Source organism: Dromiciops gliroides, chromosome 3 (genome assembly GCF_019393635.1).
Source record: "Dromiciops gliroides isolate mDroGli1 chromosome 3, mDroGli1.pri, whole genome shotgun sequence".
In the NCBI taxonomy this organism is placed as follows: Eukaryota; Metazoa; Chordata; class Mammalia; order Microbiotheria; family Microbiotheriidae; genus Dromiciops; species Dromiciops gliroides.
In genome coordinates, this window is record NC_057863.1 from 565139276 (window position 1) to 565162155 (window position 22880).

Here is a 22880-nt window from a genome sequence, read left to right on the forward strand (position 1 = left end):
GATTAAGCTAGACAGAAGACAAATGGCCAAAATATTGAGTATATCTGTAAATATTTCATAACCAATTCATTTCAATATGAAAAAGCTACCATATTCCATCCCTAACATTATGGTCTTATATAGGAAATGATAATGAGAAACAATTGAAGTAGGCTAGGTAGATTTGATTATTATCAGAAGAGTGATAATAAATAAATCCATGGTAGCTGAGGAGATCAGCTACACTTCTTTAACAAGTGAAGAAATTTAGAGGGAGAAAAGAGGGTCCAGGACAGAGCCCCATTGGACAATATAATCAGAGGGCATGATCCATATGATGATACAGCAAAAGACACCAAGACAGTGTTGTTGGATAGGCAGAAGAAAAACCAGGAGGGAATGGCATCCCAAAAACCTAGAGAGAAGAGAATATCAAGGAAAGGAGAATGGGCAACATTGTCAAAAGCTTTGAAGAGCACAAGAAGAAAGTATACTGAAAAAAGTCCATTTGCTTCTGCAAATAAGACATCATTGGCAACTTGCTTATATTATGCAAATTTGTAGTGGACTCAGTCAGAAGGTTTGGGAGATTTTCTCCACCTCTGTTTAGCAGGACATATGTAAGAATGAAGGCAGCAGGTAGAGCCAAGATGGCAGAGGAAAGGCAGTAACTTCTCAGAGCTCCCCATGATCCAACAACATATCTCCAAATAATGCCATAACACAATTCATGGAGCAGCATAACCCACAAAAGGACAGAGTGAGATAATTTTCCAGCCAATTCAAGTACTGTGGAGCCACAGTCAGGATAACACAAGATCTAGCAGTTTCTACATTAAAGGATCTGAGAGCATGGGATATGATATTCAGGAGGTCAAAGGAACTGGGATTACAACCAAGAATCACCTATCTCACAAAACTGAATATAATCTTTCAGGGGGAAAATGGGACTTCAATGAAAAAGAGGACTTCCAGGCATTCATGATGAAAAGACCCAAACTGAATAGAAAATACCATTTTCAAATACAAGACCCTAGAGTCCCATAATAAGGTAAACAGGAAAAAGAAATCATGAGGGATGTTAAAAGGTTAAACTGTTTATATTCCTACATGAGAAGATGATACTGCTAATTCATAAGAACTTTCTCGGTATTACGGAAGCTGAAAGGAATATACTTAGACAAAGAGCACAGGTGTGAATTGAATATGAAGGGATTATATCTTTAAAGCATTTAATTTTTGTGTATCCTTTTTTGGGGGGCATTCATGGTGGGGCAGCTTATGTTTGGGGCTGGATTTAGGCTTGGGACCTCCTGGGTCCAGGGCTGGTGCTTTTTCTACTGTGTCACCTAGCTGCCCCATGAAGACATCTTTAAAATACAATTAATGAGTGAAAGGAATGAACTGGAAGAAAGGGAAAGGGTGAGGTGGAATGGGGTAAAGTAGCTCACATTAAAAAAAGTATTATTACCTCTTTCTCTGTGGAATCACCATGGCAACTGGGATCCTATACACATACCCTGAAAACTGGAGGGCCTTCAAGGCCCTCATCACTGCACAGTACAGTGGAGTCCAGATCTGTGTGTTGTCTGCACCTCTCCAATTCCATTTTGGCTAGACCAACTGAACCCCTGAATTTCTTCACAAATATCCTGTTGGCAAGGTCCCAGCATTCGAGGGGGATGATGGGTTCTGTGTATTTGAGAGCAACACCATCTCACACTACATGAGCAATGATGAGCTTCCGGGCTCAACTCCAGAGGCAGCTGCCCAGGTCATTCAGTGGGTGAGCTTTGCTGACAGTGACACTGTTCTTTCAGATAGTATCTGGGTGTTCCCCACACTGGGCATCATGCACCACAACAAACAGGCCACAGAGAACATCAAAGAGGAGGAGAAGCGAGTTCTTGGACTCCTGGATGCCCACCTGAAGACTCAGATTTTCCTGGTGGGGGAGTGTGTGACTCTGGCTGACATCACCATTGTGTGTACCCTCTTTTGGCTCTATAAGCAGGTCCTAGTGCCATCTTTCTTGCAAGCCTTTCCTAACACCAACAGGTGGTTCCTCACCTGCATTCACCAGCCTCAGTTCCTGGTGATCTTGGGAAAGGTGAAGCTCTGTGAGAAGATGGCACAGTTTGATGCTAAAAAGTTTGCCGAGAGTCAGCCCAAGAAGGAGGTCCCAAGAAAAGAGAAGGGACAGTGAAAAGACAAGCAGAAGGCCCAGGCAGAGTGGAAGAAAGACAAGAAGGCAGCCACAGCCTCCCCCCCCACACACACACACACCCTGCCCCGAAGAGGAGATGGATGAGTGTGAGCAGGCTCTGGCCGTGGACCCCCAGCTGCCCAAGTACCTTTGTGTTGGATGAGTTTAAGCAAAAATACTCCAATGAAGACATGCTGATGGTGGCCCTGCCGTACTTCTGGGAGCATTTCAACCAAAACGGCTGGTCCCTGTGGTATGCCAAGTATTGCTTCCTCCAGGAACTCAGCCAGACTTTCATGAGCTGAAACCTCATCACTGGCATGTTCTAGCACCTGGACAAGCTGAAGAAGAACATCTTCACCAGAGTCATCCTCTTCTGCACCAACAACAACAGTGCCATTTTGGGAGTCTGAGTTTTCCAGGGCCAGGAGCTTACCTTCCCACTAAACCCAGATTAACAGGTGGACTATGAATCCTACAGGTGGCACAAGCTGGATCCTGGAAGTGAGGAGGCCCAGATGATGGTCAAAGCGTACTTCTCCTGGGAGGGGGCCTTTCAGCAAGTGTGCAAACCCTTCAATCAGGGCAAGGTCTTCAAGTGACCAACCCGCTGCTGCCACCCGCCTGCTTCCTCCTCTGCAGGGAGTGGCAGACATTAAACGAAACTGATCACACACAAAAAAAGTATATCACATAAAAGAAGCCAGAAAAAGCTTATGGAGTGGAGGGTAAGATGGAGAAGGAGAGGGGGAGTAAGTGAGCCTTAATCTCATCAGAATTGGATCAGAAAGGGTATAACATACACACGACTCAAGTGGGTATAGTAATATGTCTTGCTCTGAGGGAAAGTGGGAGGGGAAGGGGATAAGGTGGGAGATGGAAAGGAAGGCAGGGCATATTGGGGAGGGGGCAGTGAGAAGCAAAACACTTTTGAGGAGAGATATGGTGAAAGAAGATAGAAAATAGAGTAAATGTCAAGGGAAGGGAATAGGATAGAGATAATATAGTCAGCAATAGTAACTGAAAGAAATGATGAGCAGGATGCTATCAGAAGCACTTAGGAAAAAAGCAAACCATCTATAGAGAAAGATGTGTTGATATCTGAATAGAGATTGAAGTACATTTTTTGTTAGTTCCCCTTTCTAAAGTTATTTTGTCTGTTTTCTTTCACAACATTACTAATGTGGAGATGTTTTGCATGACTTCACATGTATAACATATTGAATTGCTTGAGTTCTTGGAGGGTGGGGAGGGAGAGAGGAAGAGAATTTGCAATAGAAAGTTTTTTTTAAAAATTATGTGAAAATCTGTTTTTGCATATAACTTTGGGGAAATTTCTAAATAACTTAATTAAAATTAAAAAATAAGAATGAAGGCAGCAGATTAGAATGATTTAAGTCATAGGCTTAGCAGAATGCAATTGGCAAAAAGGGAATAGAGACTAGAGAGGACAGTATATAGTTGAATTTGTTCACCAAGATGTCAAGATGGGAAAAGGAAAGCACTGTGGCTAGTACATGGATGATAAACCAGGAGAGTTGAAGCAATGGAGGTTATAGTGTGAATAAAAAGAAGATTGTAGTAAGTTAAAGCAGAGGGACAGGTAGAAAGCCAATAGATGATTTTCAGATAAGGGAATTTGGGAGTTCTTGAACACAGAAGTAATATATTTGTGAGTGATAGCAACATCAAGGTTTTGACCATTTCTGCTTATAGCTGAGGTAGAGTGGAGAAGTAGGTCATGAGAAGGGAGCAGATTGAAGAATAGGGCCATTGAGGAAGAGGCAATATGATTAAGTACCCTAGTATAAGGACAGAGCTAAGTAAGAGAAAAAATTGTGAATCAAGTACTGGATTTAAGGAAGGAAGGGAAGTGACCTGGAGATCTGTCCATAACCACTGCTAGGATTTTAATTGTATGGTAGATATAGAGTACATTAACTTCAATGAAGGAAAGGTAACTGAGTGATGGAGGTTGAGTGAGAATTTCTATGTGGAAGTATAGATCAAGGAGTATTTCTTTATTTTTGTTTTGTTTTGTTGTTTGGCTTTGTTTTTTGGGTTTTTTTGTGGGGTGATGGGGGTTTAGTGACTTGCCCAGGGTCACACAGCTAGTAAATGTCAAGTGTCTGAGGCCAGATTTGAACTCAGGTCCTCCTGAATCCAGGACTGGTGCTTTATCCACTGTACCACCTAGCTGCCCCCAAGGAGTATTTCAACTATTCTACCTTGACTTGTAAGTTAAGGGTAATGGTGAAAATGTAGCCACTACTGGAAACGGTGGCCAGAGAGGCCATGTCATCTAGGGAGATCCAGGAGTGTGATTGCAAGAAGATAGAAGGAATGAGAGAGTAAAAGATTTAATATAAAATGAAAATGTTGCCTATGGAACAGGCATTCCAGAGGGAATGAGCATTCCAAAGGGTGGGTAGTGTTTGGTTGGGACTTTGTGCTGGAGAGTTGAGGGAGATAGGAAAAAGCAATCAGGTATTATAAAGCTGTGCATACCCTTTGATCCAGCAATACCACTTTTGGGTCTTTTCCCCAAAGAGATCATAAAAAGGGGAAAAGACCCATATGTGCAAAAATATTTATAGCTGCTCTTTTTGTGGTGCCAAGGAATTGAAAACTGAGGAGCTGTCCTTCAATTGGGGAATGACTGAACAAGTTGTGGTATATGAATGTAATGGAATTCTATTGTGCTGTAAGAAATGATGAGCAGGAGTTCAGACAAACCTGGAAAGATTTGCATGAACTGATGATGAGTGAGATGAGCAGAACCAGAAGAACATTGTATACAGTATCATCAACATTATGTGTTGATCAACTGTGATAGACTAGATTCTTCTCACCAATACAATGGTACAAGAAAATTCCAAAGGACTCATGATGAAAAAGGCTCTCCAAATCCAGAAAAAAAGAACTTTGGAATATGGATGCTGATTGAACCATACTATTTATTTTGTTTTTGGTGATGTTGTTTTTCTTTTTTGAGGTTTTTCCTTTTTGCTCTGATTCTTCTCTTATAACATGACTAATGTAGAAATATGTTTAATGTTATATATGTATATATATACATATATATACATATATATACATATATATGTATATGTATATATATATATATATATATATATATATATATATATATATATAACCTATATCAGTTTGCCTGCTGTCTAGGGGAGGGGCAGGGAGGGGAGGGAGGGAGAAAAATTAGAAATTGGAAATCTTATAAAAACAAATGTTGAAAACTATCTCTAACTGAGAAACTGTAACTGGAAAACAATAAAATACTTTTATTCAAAAAAATATAAAAGAATGGACACCAAAAATTAGCAATCAGGTAATCAGGTAGTGAGGGATGGAAAATGGTGTTTGGATGATAAGCTATAAGGTTTCAGAATCACATGGATATGGATGCTATGATCAGGTGTGAGTATATTCATCATTGAGTATGTATGAATAATCCCTTAAGCAATCTAAAAGAATTTAAGTCATTTAATAATTGGATAAAGACCAATGACACCAAATGGGAATTATCTTGTGATTACCTAAAAGAATCAGATATACCACCTTGTCTCATCATATGAAACAATAAGCCAAGTTTGTAGTCGTGTAGGTAAGTGTTGAATCAGAGAGTTTGTTCCAAGTAACTGAGAAAGAATAACCATAAAGGGATGGGAGGATAATGTTTCTTTTGTCCCCAGTCTACCCATTGACCATGTCATGAAAGACTGATTCAGTTGGAAACAATGCATTGAGCATGAAGCAAAGAACTCACCCAAGACAAAATTTGACAGGGATCAATACCAATATAAAAAGATAGTCACCCCAGGGGAGATGCAGCTTCATGGTGCATGATTCCTTACACGAGAGAAGAATGCTGGAATATATTCTCAAGGAAAGACTGTCTGGTCAGAAAGTGCCAGGAGCTGAGTTACCCCATTACTATGTGTGTATCATCTATGTGTATATACTACTTTTATAATTTAAATTTCAGTCTATTCTTTCCACTGGCCCTTTTTTTGGTGGACATTTGTATGCATGCATACATACATACATATATCAGTGAGGGCTTATGAGTTATAGTATTAAAAACACAGCCTTTCAGGTTTACCCATAGAATCCTGAAGGGAGTAGTAGATAATCAACCATCTGGGAACCCCAACCTGTGAAATGAGTGCAGGTTAGAAAAGTGGTCCTAGTAGGAGTACTACATAAGTATTTAACAAATGTCTTTAATTAAAAAAAAAAAGCAATAGTATCTGATAATTTTTCCTCCTTTCAAGAAAATTATTTCCTTGAGTGCATTTCTAAAAGTTTTATTGTCCCTTCTCTTATTCATTAAAAAATTTCTTTTTTCAAATATTCCAGTAACTCTATGCCATGCTACTCTTGTTTTCCCCAAACATGGATTCCAGTTCAGCATCCATTTGCAAAGAGGACAAATAATGTACCAGACATTCCCTCTGATAGAAAATCCTTTTCCTCCAATCACTCTTCCAGCCAAATTCATTTTCCTACTTAAGTACCATATGCCACAGGAATTCAACCACATCTGCAAGGCCAGAAATTATTTTCTGTTAAATAACAACTCAAGTTTGTTTATTACTAAATTAAAACATTACGCCCTTGTTTGACTTAATGTAATCATTAACTGCAAAAATGTTTAAATTTTTTTTGGCATGAAATGGAACAAATATCTGAGGTGAGTCTCAGATCAACGAGTTTTATCTGATTTCTTTTCCTTGTTGTTTATACTTTTGCTATTTTCAAGTATATGGGTTTCGACATTCATAAATATGTGTCATCAGTGATATAGGGTTGTCACAATGGGGGAAAATGCCTTTTGTGGATATTTCTCTGCAGAAATAAGCATGAATGTTATTCTCTGTACTTGTACACCTGTGTATACATATGAACATTATCATCCATTGAAACTACCCCATTTTTTAAATCAACATGGTTTAGGAATGAGATATTCTTTCTGTTAGCTTCTCCAATTGGATTATACAATCTTTTATATGCCTCTCTTCTATTAGAGTTCCTTGCAAATGGTAGGTGGTTAATATGTTGAACTGTGTTAATCTAAGAGGTCATAGAGCCTTCCATTATAAATAACTATATCCAATAGTTCACTAATTATTTTTTCTTTCATTTCCTCTACTAAGTTTTATCACAGAAAGGAGGTTTTTTTCCTCTGAGGAGCTTAAGTTTTGGGGAAAAACAACGCACCCACAGGAAAATGAATATCAATATATACAAAATTATTTCAAGGCAGGGACAATTAAGGGATTGGTAAAGTCATGTTGGAAATTAGGAGTGGAATTATGGGGAACGACAAGTTTAATTTTGGATTTGTTGAGTTTGAGAAAAATATTGGACATCTTGGAGATTTTCAGAAAATTGTTAGAGTATGGGACTGGACCAAAGGAGAGAGAAAAGGTTGAATATAAAGTCTTGAAAATCATCTGTATAGAGATAGTAGTTGTATATGTTGGAATTGAAGAGATTTCCTAAACAGAGACAGAATAGGACAAGAGCAGATGATCTTGTAAGAGAGTTTGTATGTATAACCAGACAATTAGAAAGATAACAAAAATAATACTGTCACAAAAATTGGGAGAGTATTTTCAAGGAGAGAATGAATGACTATGTCAAACACTGAGGAATGGTCTTAGAAAGAATGGTTGAACTGTAGGTCATAAAAAGAAAATGAGTGCTGAAAAAATGAGGAATTTTATTATATATTCTTGAATATTCTTAAATGAGCATATTATTTAATTTGGAGGGGGTTGGTGAGGCGATTGGGGTTAAGTGACTTGCCCAGGGTCACACAGCTAGTAAGAGTTAAGTGTCTGAGGCCGAACTTAAACTCAGGTCCTCCTGACTCCAGGGCTGGTGTCTATCCACTGCGCCACCTAGCTGCCCGTATTTTATGTTATTATACATATATGTTTCAGAATATCAAATATATATATATATACTTAATTTAAATGAAATAATAAAGCTATACATTTCAAGAAATGCAATATGTACATCAAGTACATGTCTGGATGGAAAAGGAGGTCATTGTAATTGGAGTGAAGGATTTAACAGATGTATGGGCCACCTTTCCTGTTACTTGGGTTTCTACAAAGTATTAAAGGTACCAGAAGGAGTATGTGATTGCATGTTCCTAGGTTAGCATATCCTTAATGGAAGATTTATGAAAGGATCATTGTAGGAGTGGAATAAGAAAAGTAAGCATGGAATCATGGCTATGTGCCTTTGTATAGCTGTCTTATCTGCCTATAATATGTTCCCTCTTCACTTCTACACCTTGGCATGCCTAATTTTCTTCAAAATCTGGCAAAGTCACCTAGCAGTGAATGCTACAATCTCCCACCAAATAGCCTTGTATTTACATTGTATATGATTATTTATAATAATGTTGCTTCTCTCCAACTCCCCCCAAAATGGAGTCTCCTTAAAGGCAGGGGCTCTTTCCTTTTTTGCTATCCTAAGCTCAATGACCAATACAATTCAGGGCACACAGTCTGTACTTAATACTTATTGATTGTCTGGTTAGTGAAGGAATTAGGCACAGTCAATGAGATCACGAGCTATTAAATGATAATTATAATCTTGAGCAGGAAAAGACTTAAGTTGCCATTCAGCTCAACCCCTTCATTTTACAGATGAGGAAACGGGAGCCCCCAAAAGTTAACTGAATATTCCAATGCCACATAAATAAGTCAATGCCAGAGCTGGCTATTTAAACCCACACCCCCTAATTCTAAGCCCAACATCTTTTCTATAAGGCAACTGAATGATATACTTAATAGAGCACTGGACTTGAAGTGAGGAAATCCTGAGTTCAAATCCAGCCTCAGATAGTCACTAGCTGTGTAGTCCTGGCAAGTCATTTAACCTGTCTCAGCTCAATTTTCTGAAGTGGCTAACCTATTAGATAATCTTATTTAATGATTGCTAACATTTGTTTAGCACTTTAAGGTTTGCAAAGAGACTTACTTGAATCTATCACTTTTATCCTCACAACAACCCTGGGAGGTAGGAGACATTATTACCCCCCCATTTTCCAGATGAGGAAACTGAGGTTGAGGGAAATTAAGTGACATTTAACTGCCTACACAATCTACTCAGGATTTCATCAGGTAAATGAAACCCCATTCAAACACTGGCTGTACCTAACCTTCAGCGCTCTACCTCTGTCATGCCATTGCAAAGAGAAGTTCTTTCCCTCTTTGTTTGCACACAAACACTGAATAAAGATATGCTAGTTTTCAGTCCTGACACTAGAAGTAAGCACAAGTATATTAGTTGAACATTTCTTCTTCCTGGTTTTAATGGACACACTTCATCAAACAGAGAGCTGTAATTCCATGGCTAGCATTCCCTCTCACAAATTATTTCAAAAGAGAAAGTGAATTCTTACCAAATGCCCCCTAGTTACCATACATTCTTGTAGTCATGCTTATTCTTGCCAAACTTATGACTGGGCAAAATTGCATGTTCCTCCTCCACTAATCATCTTTTTTATTGGCTCCCCTCACCTACATGCCATTATCCTCATACTGTTTTCTTATTTTGTTTGCCACAAAAATATTTGTTGAATTGCTTCAGTGAATTGAATTGATATTTTAATGTGGAAGAGGACAGAAGAGAGATTTGGAACTGGGGCATTGCCCCAAGAAATACACTTTTGAAGTGTTGTCTGTTGCTTGATTGTGCCCCAATATACACAAGGGTAGGATGAGGATACTGGACTGCTGGGGAGGAGAGGCTCAGGAAAGAAAGTAGGATGCAAAAATGGAGGGCACTGAAAACAGATTTTTTTTCTGATTTCAAAATGTTTTAAAAGATTAGTCCTGGTGAAGAAGGATTTAGTCAGATCCCTTTGTTCTTTTTTGAATCCCTTCCTGTGACTGAACATACCCCTTTCAGGTAATAAAAGCTAAAATTTCTATACTTTAATTCCACTACAGTTTGTCTGATTCCTCGCTGTGATAATGAAGCAGCCCCAAATTATCTAAGGGTATTCTGGGGACAACAACATTTGGACAATACCTAGAAAGCAGGATAAGCATGGAGCAAAGACCCAATGATGTACTGTGCTTATTTCCTTTTTTAAAAATTCTGAACTTTATTGTTCACTTCACCCTTAAATAGGCATTTCCATATACAAAGTGGAACACAAAAAGTTAATCGGATATGAAACTGGGAATCCATATTCTATACTATTTGCTTTTTATATATGTATATAATAAATTCTACTTGTCACTTTAATAACTGACTTGATCATCTGTCTTTCCTTCTAAACTCCTTTTTATACTTCACCTTCTGGTTCAATGACCCTCCTCTGCTTTCTTTTTTATCTTTCTTTTTTTCCTTTTCTCTTTCTTTCTCTCTTTGACATCACCATCTCTACCTTCTCTCCCTCCACTCTGCTCCCTAGTAAAAACAAAAAGAAATATAAGACACTTATAACAGTAAACAGTCAAGCAAATGACCAATGAATACTAATGTATGCCTCCTTCCACAATTAGTCCATTACCTCTCTTTCAGGAAATGAGTAACATGTTACATCATACATCTTATGGAGATATGGCTGTCCTGTGCTTTCATCAGTGTTCTGAAGGCTCTCAATGTATTTTTTCTTCATAATGTTGATGTTACTGTATAAAGTGTTCTACTGTTTCTGCTCATTTCATTCTCCTTCCTTTAATAATTCCCAAGATTCTTTGGAATATTTTCTTTTTTTTAATTGCATGGGCACAATAATATTATGTATCACAATTTGTTCAACCATTCCTCAAGTGATGGGAACACTATTAGTTTCCAGGTATTTTATTTTCCTTCTCATTCCTCCTTCCCACAACCCTCTGGATCAAGAAGTTATTTTTTCTCCTATTTGCTCCTTGGTATTATCTTCCTTGAACCACCCCTCCCCCTGCATTCTCCTTTATTCCCATATTAATGAGTTGTATTTCTGCACCAAATGTTTTGTGTATATATTGTGTAAATATATGTTCAATCTTTCTTTTGGTGTTTAGATAAGAGTAAGCTTCATCCTGATTCTCACTCTCCTGCTTCCTCATGTTTGTAAAATCTTTCTATACATCCCAATTATGGGAAAGGATTAATTCTACCTCCTTTCTTCCTTCTAGATTAGCATAATCTTTATGCTCCTTCCCCTCCCATTCTTAAAATTATTCAAAACCGAATCAATTCACTCACTAGGTCCTCAATTTTTCTTAATTAAACTCTCTCAGAATATTCTGAAGACATTAATACCCTAAAGGAATGCATTGCATTTTTTCCTCTTAGAAATATAAGTCCTTTATTATCATACAATCCTTTCCAATTGTTTAAAAATAACCTATTCTTTTCTTTAATCTTGTGTTTGCATTTCCAAAATTTCTACTCCACTACTATCAGGAATGTTTCAAAGTCCACTATTCCAGTATAGGTCCATTGCCCTCCCCTATAGAATTATATGAGCTTTGCAGGGTAAATATTTATGAGCCTTAAGCTTATAATGTGTGTGTGTGTGTATCTGTGTGTGTGTATGTATTTATGTATGTATATGTATATATAGTTTTTTGGTTTTTTTGGTTTTTTTGCGGGGCAAATGGGGGTTAAGTGACTTGCCCAAGGTCACACAGCTAGTAAGTGTCAAGTGTCTGAGGCCGGATTTGAACTCAGGAACTCCTGAATCCGGGCTGGGTTTTATCCACTGTGCCATCTAGCGCCCCTGGATATATAGTTTTAAATTTAAATATAAGATCTCTTTTTATTTATAAACTACTGGCTAGGTCGTACATGTCCTCTGGTTCCTTATTAATTGAACCCCTTTCTTTCTAGCTGTTTGCAGTATTTTTTTAATGTAAGGGCTATGGATTTTGACTATTATATCTCTGATACCTTTAGTATTTAATCAATGTATCTTTGTATTTTACTTTGCCCAACTGATTCTGGGCAAGTTTCATTTTTATTCCTTGAAATATGGTGTCCAAGTTTTTTATCAATCATTATCTGTTATTATTGCCTTAGAAGTCCACTGAATTTTTTTGAGATTAAGTATATATTTAATGTTTCAAAAATATTTAGTCAAACAGACCAAAGTCTGTCATCAGCAGACTCCTCGGATTCTTCTTTTTTGCTTCCTCTTTCTTCTCCTCAGCAGGGGCAGCTGTGCTAGCAGGAGCAGCACCTCTCGCAGGGGCAGCACCACCAGCTGCTGTGGCAGGTCCACCAATGCCCTACATTGCAGATGAGACTTGCATTGTATTACTTGTTCAGGTCGTTTGCAAACATCCAGGGCCGACCGCAGAATGGTTCAACATTTAACCTGATGCTTGTAATGAGGGCGTTTAATTTTATCCTCCGTGATGGTAACCTTATTTTGTGAAGGATGCGGGCAGATTCGATGCAAACAAGCAAGAGACAGCCAACTTTGGAAGATCCATGAGGAGAGACTTGTTTGTAGTGGTGCTAGTTGCCAATAAGGCCGCTTCATCAAATTCTAGGTGGTCTATACATCATCATAACAGTTCCTATGGAGCACAGTCCCAGTTCCAGGTTAAAAAAATGTCCTCAAATCAAAGACCCTGGCTCCTTCGGAACTTCCATGCTGGGCTGGCTGGCTACACCATCCCACTTACTATCATGGCCTCAAGATTATCATAGTTCAAAGTTCTAGTTCTTTAGAAATAACTGTCAGCACTTGAAATGAGAGTAAGATAAACAACACAGAACAGAAACAACTATCTTCAGACCCATTTCTCAGAGCCACTGTAAAAGAGAGTGGAAGCCCTTTCACCCTTCAATATCATAGCAACTTCACTTTGGATTAACTGGAATATTTTCCATCTGGTAAAGTATAAAAAAGTGGAACAGAAGAGCAACTGAGAAGACTATAGCAGGAAAAAAAGCCAACTGCTCAGTCTATCCAGGCAAGCCAATTAAAGAAGACACCCCCCCCCCAAAAAAAAAGTATATTTTTTTTCCCCTATGAGTTTCTTTATATCACTGTTATGGAATTACTCTCTCTTCTAGATTAGACTTTTCAGTCTCTCTGGATGCACTTAACATTCATTAAAGTAGTCTAAATCTTCCTTGATTTACTCATCATTCAGTTTTAGTTTCTGAATTAGTGATTTGTGTCAAGATAAAGCTTAGTCTTTGCCCAGTCTTTCTGATTGAGGTGGTAAGCCCTACAAGGTATAAACAGTGATCACCTGAGTTGCTCCTTTGACTTTCTTGGGGTCAGGGTCTAGATAAGGCCTGGGTCCCTGGTCTGAATGCAGCCCTAACCACCCTCATTATTTGCTGCTGATGGTCACTTACAAGGTCACTCTCAGACATCCAACAACACCGGACTTATTAGATAAGCCTCGCTCTTGCTTCCTCAGATTACCAAGCTGTCTCAGTGTAAATTCCTCTGGCTGGATATCACCCTAATTAGTTCTTACTTTTTTTTTTACTATCATCAGTTTAGATGTATCTGTGTTATTTATACATTTTGTTTGCATGTTGTCCCACTCATTAATTGTGAGCTCCCAATGAGAGCAACGGGTTTTTTGAGGGGGATAGGGGAGTTTCATTTTAGTTTTTTGCCTTTCTTTGTAACCCAGAGATTAGCAACTGGTTGTCACATAGGAAAACCATAAATATTTGACTTGACTTTGGTCAAGTCAAGATAGGATAGCAGGCTTCCATCTGTTTTCTAGCAAGTGTGCTGACTTTTCTGGAGGACCCCTCAGCTTTTTATGTATTTGTTAGGGCAATGTAGTCACTTAATATAGGTTCTCATTGGATTCCTTGATCATTATTATATCCCATGCTCAGGGGGAGGAGTGTTCTAGATATTGGCAATAAAGAGGTATCCAAACTTAAAGAATGAAACCCCAGTCCTCAGTGAGTGCCAGAATTTGAAACACATCAGAAAGGAAAAGATTTAAGATGAAAGCGAATTTGTTATTATATAGCAAACATTGCAGAAAATATAGGGAAAGGGTAGTATTTTTTGTTTGTTTTTACTGGAGTAAGATTGGGGGGTTGCTGATTTTCTGCCTCCATTTAGGCAGCCATGGTGGATAATAATCTGTTTGTTTTCCTAGGACCAACCTAAATAATGCAGAGTAATTCATACTGAAGAATTGACCATGAGGTGATTTTCTTATGACAATGACTTGTAAAGACTTGTAATGACTTGTAGATGTACAAGGCATGGAGATCTGGAATCTGCATCAGAGGAGAGAGTTACAATGATCAAATTACATCCCTAATGGATATTTACATAGAACTTATGTTTATAAAAGTTTGCATATATAACGACCCCATCTAAGCTGTTGACAACATATCTGTTAAATAGATAAAGCAAGTATAGTTTTCATCTGACACTTTAGCAAATTAAAGCTCAGAGAAATTAATTGCTTTATTCAAAGTTCAAAGATCATTCTTTGTCTTTATCAGTAGCCCATGCTGGGCATCCAACCCAGTGTTCTTTCCACTATAGTCCACAGGTACAATCATTACATCACACTTGATATTCTGCATTTACCCTCTTCCTGATTGAAGGAATACTAAAAGATGAAATTGCATAATGTGCCCAGTTTCTGAGATGGTGTCTTCATACTTTCAACAGGTCTCTTCCTGTCATCAATTCATCCATTTTCATCTAATTACCATCCTGATCATCTCCTGTGAGGAAAGGGGAGGGGACACCTAGCCATCAGCTCCCCTCCACTGTTCTCTCCCTCCTTATCTCTGCAACAGCTTCCTTCAAGTCCCAGATAAAATACCATGTTCTACAAGAATCCTTTCTCACCTTCCTTAATACTAGTGCCTTCCCTCTCTTGCGTATTATCACAAAAATGTATGTCCAACAAAGAAAAGAAACAGCGAAGCCTTCTAGACATAGGGAAATAAGTTTTATTGAGAGAGGGTACCTGTTTCACAATAAAGCTGGTCAGGCAGGGATAGGACCTGCAAGACCCAGAACCTGGGGTTAGGCAGGGTCTTAAAGCCCTACAGGGCTTGAATTCTTTTATACCCTACTATTTTTAGATAAACCCTCCCATTGTATCTTCTGAACATATTTAAAATGGTACAGAACATGATTCAAATAGTACAGATATGAAACATTGGCACAATCACCATCAAATAAGTCACATATCCATAGTCAAAATTGTCTTGCAGCTAGCCAATTTAGAGATTTAGTCAGTATATTCACCAAATTCCCAGGGTAAAACAATCTCTAATATTGATTGGTTTTTTCAATTTAAAAGATACTTTTTTTTAGTACCTCAGTGACCATTTAATCACTTTGTTATGATGGTCAAGGAACAAATACATAAGAACATATTACATAATATCTATTCCTATTTGTTGCATTACTATTAATTTCAGTTGCTACAACTGATCATTTGAAGTTGATCCACTTATCTCTAAGGGTATGGGGAAAATCTCACTCACATTATCATGTATAAAGCTTATTTGTACATAATCCTTCCCATGTTGTTTCCTCCGTTACAGTATAAGCACCTTGAGAGAAGGGAGTTTTGTGTTTTTCTTTGCATTACCAGACTGGAGCACAGGACCTGGCACATAGTAGGGGTTTGATACATGCTTATTGAATGACTTATTACCTTGACAATATGAGTGGGTGCACTTTGGGTTGGTGGAAAAGATTTCAAAGCTAATTGGGACACATGTGACTTGAACTCATGACATTAAAATAATTAGCAAAGGGTTCTAACCAGCTGAGCTAACCATTCACAGAATGAGTCAGTCATATTGGTAGGTCAAATGTCCTAGAATGATATCTTTGTGAATGCATGACACCATTTCCATTTCTAAGGGATTTTGTGGGTGATACAATAGCAAGTGCTTACATAAAACATGTGCATGAGGCACATGCAATTGCGTGATACTTTTTCCAACAGTTCAACTGAGTGGTTCCAGAAAGAAACAGAGAAGCATGATCATATTAAGAATTTTTCTCCCCAGGTACCTCAAACAATGTAGCCTCCCCTTTTCTTTTAACCACAGATTTACCTAGGTCTAACTATGAATACTCTGTGGCACTATCCTACTCTAATCATATTGACAGATGTGTATTAGAGAAATTGAATAAAGGGGAACATGAATCTTGAAGAAAGCAAGAGTGATCATAATCTCAGAGCCTTGACAGAGACTGCTTCTTCTTGAGAGTACTTGGCTATACTGTTCCACTTAAGATTCAGGACTTGATATAGAACCAATAGTGGCCTGGAGCTAAAGGTCATCCATACCATTAATCAACACCTTTGAAAAGGCTATGGCTGAAGAGTTCCAGGTCTGAGAAGAACCAGAAGCATAAGATCAGATATGCAAACAACAGAATTCATTGCCAAGAATTTGGAGTGTTGAAATGAGGAGCAGTGGGTAGAAGATAATGTCTGAAATAAAAGCAAGATTCAGTCTCAAGATCAAACCAGAGTTTGAGGACCCAAATGAAAAGATATTAGAGCAGCAAGATAACTGTTTTATACTTGGGTAATAAAGTATCTGGAGTTCCTCAAGAGTTCACATAATTTCCTGCACCTTACTTCTTATAAGACAATGTGTGACTGAAGCTGGTTTTGATTTCTGCCCTCCCTAAATGACTTAGTAGCTGGAAAGCTCCTGTCTCTGAAAAATAGTTTTAAGAGAAAGTAGAATGCAGTAGGCTTTTTCATCATTGTGAGACTTCTGTTTAGCACCTTTTCCCAGTCCCTTTTCATAAAACATAGCTAGACACATTTTTTAATACACGAATAGAAAGCAGGTATTTACATAGAACTTGAGACTTAAGGAGTACTTCCACGTGTGTGATCTCACTGGATGGTCATAGTAGCATGTACTTGATAGTACTATATCAATTTAATTTGTGAGTAAATAAGCTCCAAAGAAATTACAGAGTCTTGTTTAATCACATCTCAAAACCTTGATAGAGGCTGTCTGCTAGGGTCACAAGTTATTTGGAAGCCTGAATGTATTCTTAGACCTAGACAAATATTCACATATATCTATATGTATGATGTGATATAATATGATGTGATATGATCTGATGTGACATTATGTGATATAATGTGATATATGACATAAGACATATGATAGTAGGATAGGATACATTATTATATGATATATGATAATCCCAATAACTTGAAGCTTTAAATTTAGCCTAAGATTATTGTTTGAAACTGTTTCACCAGCTGCTTGTTGGTGCAATGGATAGTGTGCTGAGCCTGCCAGTCAGGAGACCTGAGTTCAGATATGGTCTTGGACACTTACTAGTTATGTGGAACCCCCTGAGGACAACCACTTCATGTCTGTTTGCCTCCTCAATCACCTCAATAGTAAACTGGATATAATACAGCACCTAGATTGTTGAAAGGATCAAATGTAATGATATTTGCAAAGTGCTTAGCACAGTGGTGGCACATAGTACCATAGAAATGCTTATTCTACCCTTTCCCCAGCAGCCTATATTGATGGATCCAGTCACTTTGGTCACTAAGACATAAACTGACTTCAGGGCATATCAGCTCTGAGAGTCAAATTAGCTCTAAAGGGGGCTCCACAGGAGAGATTATAATTTTTAAGGATGTTGCAGAGTTATTCATATGGTTATAGCTTCATTTAACTTCATCAGCATGGTGATTTTCAAAGTTCAAAAACTGCTAAACAAACAAGAAAAAAGTCAGATGTCTAAATACTTTCCTTCTGCAAAAGGCATTCTAACATTTCTCCTTCCTTCATATTTTATATGCACAGAGACTTATTTGTACAGTAAATTTGTATTTATCCAACTTCCTAACAACTAGACATTTCAAATAATGTTTTTTAAAGATAATTGGAAAAAACTGATGTTTTAAATGGCCCCAAGGCAAGGTAACCCCTTAAAACATCTTCTGGACCATCAAAAGAAAGATTAAATTAAATCCCATTAGTTACATATATGTTAAATAAATTTTAGTGGAATTAAATGTTTAAATAATAAACTTTGATAGCACAGATGGTAACTTTCCATTAACATGAATATTCATAGAACAGCTATAGACTAAGCTCAAGCAATAAGGCATCCTGAGGGAGAGACAGCAGCATTGCCAGGTAAGTCAGACCATCATGATCCTTTTTACTACTCTCTCCCCTCAAACCTTGATGGAGACAGCCCAGAACCCTGACTGAACTCAAATGCCTGGGGAACATAAAAGCACAGTGCCCGAAGCTTCATGCTGGGAAGCAACTCCCTAGTGATACTGACAACTGTTCCTGCAAGGACTGCAGTCAAAGCTACTGAAGATTCAGAGAGTAAAGGTTTTGCCACTGAGGTCTTTTGTATCGTCAAATAGTTCAACATGAAAAACTGGCATAATTGTATTAATGCCAAAGACATTAGAGAAGAGGTATTGATATCTGTTTTGATACTCTACCCTAAGGACCATGGGACCTTTGCATCCAACTTGCAGCTGAAACTTTCCATATATATTGTCTTCCCTATCAGAATAGGAGCCCTTTATCCTCAGTGGTTGTCTTACTTTCCTTTTTTACAAAGTAAGCTCTTATTAAATGTATTATTCATTTGTTTACAGAACCATAGAATATTAAAATTTGAAGGAAGGAAATTTAATGGTTTTTGAATGCAATCCATGCACAGAATATGGATCCCCTTTATGATATATCTTATAGTTTCCCCTTCAGCCTTTACTTGAGCATCTAAATGTTGACAAAATATTCGGTGTCATGACCCAGTCCCTTCCATTATATATATGGAATTTCTCCATTAGGATGAACCAAAAATTGCTTCCTTGTGGTTTCCACATACTGCTCTCTGTTCTATCCTCTGATAATACCAAGTAAAACAAATGCAATCCTTCTATGTGACAGATCTTCAGATGGTTAATTTATCGGACTACACCATCCCTTAAGCAATGGGTTAATTAATTAATTAATTAACCAAATGGGTTAATGGAAGTTTATTGTATATCTCAGGAGTAACATACACACATATATATATATGCATACACATATTTAGATGTATTAAATATATGTACACACATGTATGTATATATACATGCATGCATACATACACATCCACACTGGAGTCTCCAGGGCTATTAAGAGAAACTACTTTTCATTTATTCTTGAGGTCCTCCAGAGAGATGAGGATCAAAATTGTTGTGGGGGCTTCTGATGCTGTGATCCCTGATGTGTGCTGACAAAAAGAAGTTTCCAAAAAGAGGAAGACAGACAGGCTTCACTGCTTCCTCTTCTCCTGGCTATTGATAATCTGGCAAAAGGAATAGAGCTTCTATAGTAGAATAATACAAATGGAGTAAAGGGATGAAATTGAATTGAATTGAAATCTTCTTGTTGGATTGATCTTCCATGATACTCAGCATAGCCTTCCACTTCTTCATAACATTCCACCTCCTTCAATATCCTGCATATATCTGCTGTTTCCTGTAATAGAACAGTTGTGACAACCCTACCCAGCATATAACAATGTCCTCATGTGGGGTCCCTGACCTTCCATCCAGTTAGCTACCATGCTTTAGGAGATCCTGGATAAAAATCTTTACAAAGAGTAATTTGTAATTTCTCTTTTATTTCACTGGAAAAACAACTGACCTGGAAAATAGACTGAGGAGGGAGATAACTCAAGAATTATAGGACTATCTGAAATCCATGATCCAAAAAAGAGCCTAAACATCATCTTTCAAGAAATTATCAAGTAAAATTGTCTTGATATATCAGAACCAGAGTGTAAAATTGAAATTGAGGGGGCAGCTAGGTGGCAGCTAGGTGGATAGAGCACCGGCCCTGCATTCAGGAGGACCTGAGTTCAAATCTGGCCTCAGACACTTAACACTTACTAGCTATGTGACCTTTGGCAAATCACTTAACTCCAATTGCCCCACAAAAAAACAAAAACAAAAAAAGTAGAAATTGAAATAATCTTCCCATCTTCTCCTGAAAGAGATACCAAAATGAAAATTCCAAAGAATATTATAGCAAAATTACACTGCTCCCAGATCAAGGAGAAAATTCTGTAAGCAGACAGAAAGAAATAATTCAAATATCATGGAGCCACAGTTAGAAGAACACAAGATTTAGCAACTTCTACATTAAATGGTTAGAGGGATTGAAATATGACATTCTGGAGGACAAAGGAGACCTCTTGAAAGGTGGGAGCTCTTGGACCTTACTCTCATTGGAATTGGTTCAAAGATGGAATAACATGCACACTCATTTAAGTATAGAGATGTATCTTACTCTACAGGAAAGTAGGAGGGGAGGGGGATAAAAGAAAGTGTGATAATATTCAAAGAGAGGTCAAATTAGGGAAGGTGGTAATCAGAAGCAAAATATTTTTGAGGATAGACAGGTGGAAAGGAGAGAGTGGAATAAACAGGGGAAATAGGATGAAGGGAAATACACAGAAATCAATAACTGTGAAAAATTACAGCTAGCTTCTCTGATAAAAGCTTAATTTCTAAATATACAGACAATGGTCCAATGTATAAAAATGAGAGATTTTCCCCAATTGATAAATGGCCCATGGATATGACCAGGCAGTTTTCAGATAAAGTAATAAAGCTATCTATAGTCATATGGGAAAAATGCTCTAATTTATTGCTTAATAGAGGGAAGCCAAATTAAACCAACCCTGAAGTACTACCCTCATACCCTATCAGATAGGCTAATGTGACAGAAAAAAATGACAAATGGGGGGATGTAGGAAAATTGAAACACTAATGCACCATTGGTAGAATTATGAACTGATTCAGCCATTCTGGAGAGCATTTTGGAACTATGCCCAAAGGACTATAAAACCATGCATACCCATTGACTAGGGTCTGTATCCCAAAGAGGTAAAAACCAAAAAGGTAAAAAAGAACCTCTATGTACAAAAATATAATAGCTCTTTTGTGGCAATTGAGGGGTTGCCCATCAGTTGGGGAATGGATGACCAAGTTTTAGTGTATGATTGTGATGGAATACTATTGTACCATAAGATGATGAGCAGGATGCCCTCACAACAACCTCAAAAGACTTACATGAATTCAGACAAAATGGAGTGAGCAGAACTAGGAGAACATTGCACATGATAACAACAATATTGTATGATGATCTACTGTAAATGACAACTATTTTCAGCAACACAATGATCCCAGACAACTCTGAAGGACTTATGATGAAAAATCCTCCAGAGAAAAAACTGATAGTATCGGAATCCAGATTGAAGTATTCTTTTTTTACTTTTATTTTAATTTTTTTGATCTGTTTTCTTTCACAACATGACTCATATGGAAAGGTTTTGCATGACTGCACATGTATAACCTATATTAAATTGCTACCTTCTCAATGGGGGGATGGGAGGGAAAGAATTTGGGACTTAAAATTTTAAAAAAGTTAAAAATTGTTTTATATGTAATTGGAAAAAATAAAGTATTTAATTTTTTTAAAAGAAAAAATGTTGTAACTAAAAATAATAAAATACTTTTATGCTAAAAAGACAAAAAGAAAAGAAAAACAACATTTGTGGGGGCAGCTAGGTGGGGCAGTGGATAAAACTACAGCCCTGGATTCAGGACCCACTTGAGTTCAAATCTGGCCTCAGACACTTGACAGTTACAGCTGTGTGACCCTAGGCAAGTCATTTAACCCTCATTTCCTGCAAAAACAAAACACAACAAAAACCACAAATGATAAACAAACAAAAAAACCTTTGTAAACTTTAAAACCTTATATCAATGCTACTTAATTAGTACTAGTTGAAGTAGTAAGAACAATAATAATAACAATCTCTAGGTCCTAGCATTCTATCCACTTCAGTACTGAGAATTAAGATTAAGTTAATCTATCTACACCATATTCAGATACCTTCACAAAAGAGAGATATAGATATCTGTATATATAGATCATAGATTACAAAACATACATCTAAATAAGTATATATATATATACGTATATATATATATATATATATATATATATTCATACTTGTCTCTTTAGGGTTTATGTCTTGTCAAAGACTAAGACTTATATTCCTTAGACAAGTATAGGAAAATAAATAGGTATTCAATTTTTGAAGATAGATCATTAATGTTTGTATGAATGAAACGAAGCACCTTCTGATAGTTAGATCCATACATTAGACAACAACTCATTAATGTAATTGAAGTAGATTTTTATTTCCTAGACCATCCACATTATATGCTAGGTTTTATATATACCACCTTGTTTCAACTCATGTTCAATTTGCTGGACTTAATATTTAATTTCTGTAAAATTTTATGGTTAGTTTTTCTTAGCTTTGCCTATAATTTTCAGAAAGTTTCTGGTAGTAAAAAAAGAAAAAAGAGAGGTTAAAGAACAATTATTATTGTTGTCAAATGCTATTGTGGTATATTAGAGGAAGAAGTAAAATAATACTGTGAAACTACTTGAGAGTAAGTAAATCTCAGGCCCGAAGACCTAAGGATATTCTGCAATTCTAGTATTCCTCTTCCATGGACCTTAGAACACACGAAAACATGGGGGACATAAAGAAGGAAGCCACAAAAGAATTAGACGACCTAACCCTTCTTTTGGAGGGTCCTTATATCATGCTTTTTGAAATAAACTCATAAACATGAAGAAAAGGCGAAGAATTAAC

General features: G+C 37.3%; 1 pseudogene; it reads left to right on the forward strand.

The window, feature by feature from the left end:
• Positions 1-1471: 1471 nt before the first annotated feature.
• LOC122751746 lies at positions 1472-2787 on the forward strand (annotated as a pseudogene).
• The last annotated feature ends 20093 nt before the right edge of the window (positions 2788-22880 follow it).